The 8659-nt window shown below is 38.2% G+C and overlaps 1 protein-coding gene across 4 annotated transcripts in view; it reads left to right on the top strand.

Annotated features, from left to right (window-relative positions):
• The first annotated feature begins 359 nt into the window (after positions 1–359).
• The window catches only part of LOC123502995 (WAS/WASL-interacting protein family member 1-like), a 97198-nt gene continuing 88898 nt past the window's right edge, over positions 360–8659 (top strand). For all 4 annotated transcript variants that reach the window (XM_045252334.1, XM_045252332.1, XM_045252327.1 and 1 more), the window contains exon 1: positions 360–565. The gene's annotated coding sequence lies outside the window, so the exon portion shown is untranslated. The remainder of the gene's footprint in view (positions 566–8659) is intronic.

Below are 8659 nucleotides of genomic sequence, written 5' to 3'. Positions count from 1 at the left end.
AATAGCACAGTTATGCCTCCAGCCGTGACGTAGGTAGCATTTTCTTTGCCAAGCACTATCTCACAACTCCATCTTATCAACATGCATAATAATTCTCACTCAGGGAACATTTTAATTTAATTTTAGATGAAAAATAATGACAAAAAATATCATAAGCTAAATGACTCATAAATAAAGCTGAGATATCAAGAAAAAAACATTTGAATGTGTGTAATAAAACTATTGACTCTTTGTTATAGTTTTACCATGGAACTAACATTAGCATAAAATAAAACAGGAAAAAGTACTGAAGCTAAAATGACTCATGAGGGTGGCGTGAATGCCGGAAGGAAATTACGATGGAGTAGTTGGGAGTGTGTGTGTGGCTCAGTCAGTCCTCGCCTCGCTCTTATCACAGTGGCCATATTTGTGTTCCTAGGCAGACTCTGACGTGTTTTTATCCTATTTTCCACGGATTTCAGCCTCATAGTGGCTCGTGGGAGGTGAAAATCAATGGATATACTAATGAACCACCACAGGACGCCCAACACGTGAGGATAACCTGCTAAATAGCGTCAGAAAGAGGGTGAGTACTGAAGGAAGAGGGCCCCTTCTGCTCCCCCTCCTCCTCCTTCACCAAAACACTGCCCAACATTTTACTTTCTACCTGTCCAAGGGCTTATAGGGACTCTCTCAGGCTCATCCAAGGGGGTTGTAAGTTCAGCAAGGTTTTAATGAAGAGCTTTACAGGTTGGGTTTAGGGATAGCAGTGGTGTAATGGGTGATATTTGAGTGTATATGTGGCAAGTGTAGCTATAGGTCTGGAATATTTCCTCTCTCTCTCTCTCTCTCTCTCTCTCTCTCTCTCTCTCTCTCTCTCTCTCTCTCTCTCAGTACAAATAGATAAATAATTAAGTACAGCAGTGAATAAAACAAACGCGTAATACATTTCGTGAACACAATATATATATCGGTAATTTTTATTATGATGTATGAAAGTACAGACTAGCCAGGCATTGTAGTACATTATACTGCATTGATTGTACGTGTGTTAGCGAACATTATGGTTCTGTGAGGGTTCTAAGTAAATGACTGGGGTGCCACTGACTACTTGAACTCTGTCTGGCAGGCTGATTGGCTAGTTGGCTGACTGTCTTCTTTACATATATTACTGTATAAGAGTGTCAATGTATTGGTGCATTGTGGTTCTGTGAGAGTTTTGAAGTAAAAGGCTGGGTACTTGTGCTGGCTGGCTGGCTGGCTGGCTGGCTGCCCTCTCCTCTTGGTACTTTCACTTTCCAGCCAGGCAGATGAGATGCTGTGGGAGTTGTATGAACATTTTGGCTTGTGTGTGTGTGTTTTCTTGTTGTCTGGTGGTGTGTGAGGAAGGTTAATGAATGGGATGAGTGAAAGAATAAATGGTGGTTCACTTGATTGTATCTCTTGTGAATGACTTTCTTTTAGATCTCTTTTGATAATGTACTTGCATGGTTGTGTTTGATTTGGTCTTAAATCTGTTGCTAATTTGACAAACAGTACTTAAATTGGACAGTTTTGAATTTGAACAGTCATTCTTTTGTTAATTTTTCCCTGTCTTTACCTGATAAATCATTAACATTGGACAGTATAAATTTGTTACAATGTGTCTGCAAGTGCCAGCATGGGTTTCTGCAGAAAGAAGTGCAAGGAGGGGAGTATGGGTGTCCACTGAAAGAAAATGCATGGGGGTATTGACATATTCCATGTATTTTATTTTTTTATTTTTGTGTTTTTGCATTTTTATTTTTTTTATTTTTATTTTCATAGATTCTAAGAGAGTGACAAATGCTCCCCGTTTGCCTCCCTCTGCAGATGCCCATGAGTGTCAGTGTTATCATATACATGACACCTTTTCTCCCAGCCCTACTGAAGTGTATGGCAGGAGGCTTTGATCTCACATGATGTCACTTCACGTGTTATGATCTTTAGTTGTTGCCTTAAAGAAATGTATGTTAACACCTATGACTGATAGGACAAATCATATATTAAGAGAGAGAGAGAATATTTAGTGACAATTTAATCATGTTTGTTCAGCACATTGAGAAGAAATGCTATTCAGTGAATCTTAAAATTTCAGAAAGGTACCTACATTGTTATTCCTCATTTACATATATCTGTTTTTAAACATTGTCAAACTAGTGCTATTTACAACCGTCTCTGGCAATGCATTCCAGAAGTCTACCACCCTATGACTAAAGAAATATTTTCTGATGAAAACATGATTAGTTGCTCTTCTCTGAACTTAACATCTGATATCCTTTGACCAGGCCTGTATCTTTTATTTCTTGCTTCTAAACATTGCTTTGAAAATTTCATAGTCCTGTCTATCACTACTCCTAAATCCTTTCCTTCCTCTACTGCCTCTAGCCAACATCCCTCCATCTCATAGTTAAAAATTTGTCCAGCACAGGCATGCATGATAGGACGTAGCTACTGTACATGTGCTGTAATAATGCTGTACATACGTTAAAATCAGGTGTTGCATTAACACACAAAATTGATGAGTTGTCTGAAACAGACAAAAAAGCAAAAGTGTGTGTCCATATTGACAGATTGACAGGTTGTTTTACTTGTCAGTTGCATGTCAGTAGTGGTGGTGTGCTCTGTGCCACACCTGTCAGCCACAACACTGCACAAGGCTGGCTGTGACAAGGCTGATAGACTGGGTGGCAACATACAGCCTTTATTCAATGCATTACCTCAGAAAACAGTTAGATATATGATACCACGATGAAGATAACTTTCCTTGTCCCAGGAACAACTGGTCATTATATTAGGTTATGCAAATATATTCTCAGCATTGGGACTTCACTCTTGTGTTTCACTGTAGTGTAAATATATTAATCTGCTCTCTGTAAAGTAACAGCTACCTACATACTTATCAAAAAGAAGGCCAGTAAGATCAAGAACTATGTTAGTGCTCAAGTGACATAGCTTACTGCTTCTGTGTGCTCCAATATTTGTCATTTTGCTTCTGTTGCATACCTACAACAGCATCACATGGACGCTGTTGGGGTGTTCAGGGATATATGTATGATTCTTTAGTTGCAGTCACAGGAACTGAGGGTTGTGTCATTGCACTCACTTGTCAGCACTAGCTATGTCAGAAACTTTACTTATCTCTTATCAGTACAGTACAGTATCAATAATATACCTAGTTATACAGACCTGCAGTAGCATTTGTTATATAGACTTTCAAGTTGACTATTTAGTGATGCCTATTTGTCATTGCTGCCTGTATTTATTAAAGTATTATTCCTACATCATTGATTTCTTTGGAAAAAAAATAGCTTTGGTTTTTTAATCATTTCAGATTTTGAACGGCATTCAGGAACTAATTCAGTTTAAAAAGTGAGGGCCATTACACTTTGTTTGACATTAGCAGCATCTGTTAGTATTGGCTGTATGTTTTGTGACCTGCTCTGACATAAATCAGCCTTACAGAAGATGTCTCTGTCCTTTAACTTTATAAACTTCATTTTATCATTGTAATGTGTTCAGTTTAGAAATACCATAGTTTGAGATTCGTTGGTTGTATGTTTCTTGATGCTTTGAGACAAAATCAACCTCACAAAAGATTTTTCAGTCATCCATGAATTTTCTCCATTACATTACTGCAATTCTGACAGCATGGAAATATCTTATGATAAGTTTATGTAACTGAGAGGAAAAGGGATCCAGTAAGAAAAACATTTGTTTTATTATTATTTTTTTATTTATTTTTTTTAACATTATGGCCTATAGCGCACTTCTGCCCATTAGTGGCGCAGGTAATTTTATTTAAAGTGGTACCCATATTAGGGCCCATATCACCACTCAAGCACATCTTTGGTGTAACCACCTAGAACCTGGATAACTTTAAACCACTTGACAAATGGCATAGCCTCAAAGCAGTATGTGGTGGGATTTGACGCGTGGACGTGGACGTCTGCCTGATCCCAAGCTCACCACTTTATCCACTATTTCACCGCCTCCCTAATGGTAATAGTAATGGAAGGACAATACTTAGGACACTTAAAGGAGTGGTGAGGAACTGAAGTGATGTATGTAATGAGACAGAGGAAAATAAGATTACAGAGGAAAGATAAAAGTGTTAACGCAGGAGTGACAATGATAATATGAGGAGGATGTGAGTTATCAGACCACTGTCATAATGCTGAAGGAAAAGTGATATCCTGTAAATTGTTGTAATGATGCTTGTGGTGTATGCAAAAGTTTCATTTATATATTTATTTATTAATTTTATCTTGTTTATTATTGATATATAAGAAGGGCTCAGGCCAAAGGTAGCAGGATGTAGTGACCCCACAAGAAGGTCGCTAAGGTGCCAGTCCCCGTAGAGACAGTTCAGAAGGTAGCCCCAAGTGGCCTGGGAAGTGCCGTGACTGCTCCATCTTTACACTGCAGATTGTGAATATGTAATCTAATTACAATAAATGCAGCCAAAGATCAAAATGGAATGGTCTTGTAAAGAACGTCCCTTCTTAGAATAAAGATTTGTGATGGAGCAAGTTATGATGTGTGGCTCACCTGCACCAGAATCTGAGCCTGTGTTTTGAAAGGCATCTGTCACCCACAACTATTCTCTTCGAAGGATACTGTTATGCCATTTTATTATATTGCAAGGAAGGAAATCTGGCCAAGGATAATAAAAATATGGAAGATGGAAATACAAAAGCAGATAGGAGAGTTCCAGCATTTACCAGAGAAAAGGATGAATAATTAAAAGTACTGGTATTATTATTACTATTATTTTTTTTTCTTTATTTATTTCTTTATTTATAAGTATTTATCTATTTAGTTTCCTTGTCAGAGAGGCACTGGCCAAGGGGGAAATGTAGATAATAAAAACAGCCCTTTAAGGTGCCACTCCTCAAAAAAGAAGTCAGAAATGATAATAAGCGTGTTGAAACCTTCGTCTTGAAATAGTTTGAGTCCAGGAAAGAGGAAGTACAGAAGCAGGGAAAGAGCTCCAGAGTTTAACCGAGTTGGATTCTTTGGTTATGAAAGTGACAGAGAATGAACAGGAATAAATAGTGTCATTATATTTACATCCATAGAAAGCTTTTGAGTGGGTGCTGCAAAAATATTAGTCCTCAAACAAGGTAAAAAAAAAGAAAAAAAATCCATAGACGCTGCTTATCACCAAATATTAGTGAAAAGAATTATCTAAAATTATGAGAACCAAATGACACACACTTCAAACACAGCTATAGTTGAATTCTTTTGCTCTGAAAATTATAATGGAAAACTTATAGATGGGATGTGAATAAATTGCCATATTTAGATTTGTGGAAAAGTGTTTGATTTGATCCCACAAGAAACACAAAAGGAATCCTCACTCTAACTGAATGTCAAATACCAAATGAGCTCAGACAATCAAGGGTCTTCTTTTACAACAACTCTGCAGTTAAGGGTGTAGAGGAGAAGTGGTTCACAGTGTCATGCATTCTGTTTATGCTGGCTCTATACCAGTTAGAGAAGGAATGTAGTGCAGTGTACATGATGACACCTTGTTCATGTTGATGTACCAGCTGTGGGAAAAGGCAATGTTCATAAACAGAGTAACATCTCAAAATGATCTTGTCTCTTAATATGGACTCAATCAAATCAGCCTAGACAGAATCAAAGATTAGAGGAAGGGAACAAAAATTAAAAGTGTGACTTCAGAACAAATCTTAGCTACTTATCTAGCATAGGGCACACTGGAAGAACTGAACAGATGAAGTATCCGAAAATGTGAAAAATCTGATGTCTGGTTGCCCGCGTTCGATATATATGTATAAAGAAATTGGTTGCTATATGGACCTAATATACCTAATATAATATATAAGGCAAGGTAAGGCAAGTGAGGATCACGTGAATGGCCATAGTTGTGATTGCTTAGGTGACACAATGCAGAGTGAGTCACTCCCATGTGCAGGGCATGCATTGGTGGCAGAATGTCCTATATGGTTAGGGTTTAATGCATATATACAGGCAACCCCTGATTAATGAACATTCACACAATGAAATTTCGCTACAACAAACATTTCTTTACTACCATCTGCTTGTATAACAAACACCAAACTCGCTTTAACGAAATTTCATCCAGGTAATTTTTTCGAAGTCCGAAAGCCCCGCCGTATCATGCAAGCTGACAGGCTTTTGAATACACCAGTGCCTCTTGTGGACAAAACGCGCACCATTCACTCCCCCAGTTCAAAACAATAACAGCGTCAGCAGCAGCTCGTCTTCCCTTGCTCAACATGCCACCAAAACGCCCTGCAACCAGCACTGCAATGTCGCCTAGCATTGCTAAGAAGACCAGTAAGTCTCTTACTCTCGAAGTGAAGCTGGATATTATTCATAGACACGAGAGAGGCGAGAAAACTAATAGCATTGCTCGCAACCATGGCTTGACTCCATCTACTGTCTCTATTATTTTCAAGTCAGCAGACTCTATTAAGAAGGCTGGTGAGACAGTATCTTCCTTGCAAGCTAAAAGAACCACCTGAACTCGTGACTCTGCAATGGGAAAGCCTTGTGGAAATGTGGTACATCAAGTTTTGTATGTGGTACAATGATGTGCCTTTTGTTTGCATTCCACAGGTTGCCAGCTAGTGTCTTTCCCGCTCCACTCTCCCTCCCTTCATAAATTTAAGATCATCAACATTATAAAGTTACTTACATACATACATTAGTGTACATTATAATGACTTAAATTAAACTGCTTAAATGTTTAACTTCATAATTTTTACTTTCATTAAACTTTTTACTGTACTATGATGCAATCTCACCTTGTTTACTCTCAATGGATGTTCAAGTCAAGGGTCAAACTTGTTATAATTGGTTCGCTTAACGAAAATTCACACAACGAATGTTTTTTCAGGAATGTAACCCGTTCTTTAAGCAGGGGTTGCCTGTATATTTAAATCTGTGTGTGTGTGTGTGTGTGTGTGTGTGTGTGTGTGTGTGTGTGTGTGTGTATTTACCTAGTTTTACCTAGTTGTAGTTTTATAGGGCCTGGGCTTTATGCTCGTGTGGCCCCGTCTCCATATCTACACTTATCCAATCTTACTTTAAAAGTATGCACACTCGTTGCAGACACTACTTCTTCATTTAAACTGTTCCATGTCTCAATACATCTTTGCAGGAAACTATATTTTTTTAACATCTCTCAGACATCTTCCTTTTCTCAGCTTTTTACTATGCGATCTTGTGCTTCGGGTGTCATATTCTTCTCTCAGGATCAGTTTCTCATTATCCACTTGGTCCATTCTGTTGATCAATTTATAAACTTGTATCAGGTCTCCTCTCTTCCTTCTTTGTTCCAGGGTTGGTAGATCCATAGCCTTTAGTCTCTCCTCATATGTCATCCCTTCAAATTCTGGAATCATTCTTGTAGCCATTTTTTGTAGTCTCTCCAATTTCCTTATGTGTTTCTTTTTATGTGTGTGTATTTTACCTAGTTGTATTTTTACCTAGTTGTAGTTTTACAGGGCCTGGGCTTTATGCTCGTGTGGCCCCGTCTCCATATCTACACTTATCCAATCTTACTTTAAAAGTGTGCACACTCGTTGTAGACACTACTTCTTCATCTAAACTGTTCCACGTCTCAATACATCTCTGCGGGAAACTATATTTTTTTATATCTCTCAGACATCTTCCCTTTCTCAGCTTTTTACTATGCGATCTTGTGCTTGGTGTCATATTCTTCTCTCAGGATCAGTTTCTCATTATCCACTTGGTCCATTCCGTTGATCAATTTATAGACTTGTATCAGGTCTCCTCTCTCCTTCTTTGTTCCAAGGTTGGTAGATCCATAGCCTTTAGTCTCTCCTCATATGTCATCCCTTCAAGTTCTGGGACCATTCTTGTAGCCATTTTTTGTAGCCTCTCCAATTTTCTTATGTGTTTCTTTTTATGAGGGGTCCACACTACTCCTGCATATTCCAATCTGGGTCTTATTATAGTATTTATCAATTTCTTCATCATTTCTTTGTCCATGTAGTGAAATGCTACTCCAATATTTCTTAGCAAATTATATGTTTCTCTAAAAATTCTATCAATATGGCTTACTGTGTGTGTGTGTGTGTGTGTGTGTGTGTGTGTGTGTGTGTGTGTGTGGCTTTAAATGTGAGATACTGATGATGAGTAAGAGATAAGGTGCTTATCAGAGAGAAGTTTTGTCCATGATATAATGAAGAGAAAACAGATAGTGGCTGTGTGAGTATTGCAAATAGGAGATGGACAGTGCTGTTGGCAGGGAGAAGATGTGGTCCTTGTAGGTGTGTGTGGAAGATGAGATGTGTTTGTGAGCGTACCTTAAAGATAACGTTTGATAACAAGATCATAAAACAAGGGAAAAGGCTCGGTACAGATGTGACGCCCCTAGAGGAGCTGTCATATATAAATTAAACCATAGCTAAAGTGATCATAATGGGCTATTATCATTATTATTATTATTATTATTATTATTATTATTATTATTATTATTATTGTACAGACATTTAGACAAGTTGAAGGCAGGATGCAGAAGGAAACACAGGTGTGAGGAGATGAGTTTATTCCCGACCAGTTTTGTCTACAGCAGTGGTTCCCAACCTTTTTGGTCCCGTTCCCCCTTTTCCAGTCACTTTTTCACTTGTGGACCCCCTAC

Source organism: Portunus trituberculatus, chromosome 13 (genome assembly GCF_017591435.1).
Source record: "Portunus trituberculatus isolate SZX2019 chromosome 13, ASM1759143v1, whole genome shotgun sequence".
NCBI classification, from domain to species: Eukaryota; Metazoa; Arthropoda; class Malacostraca; order Decapoda; family Portunidae; genus Portunus; species Portunus trituberculatus.
Note: the sequence above shows the minus strand (reverse complement) of the source record. Positions and strands in the feature narration are given on the sequence as shown.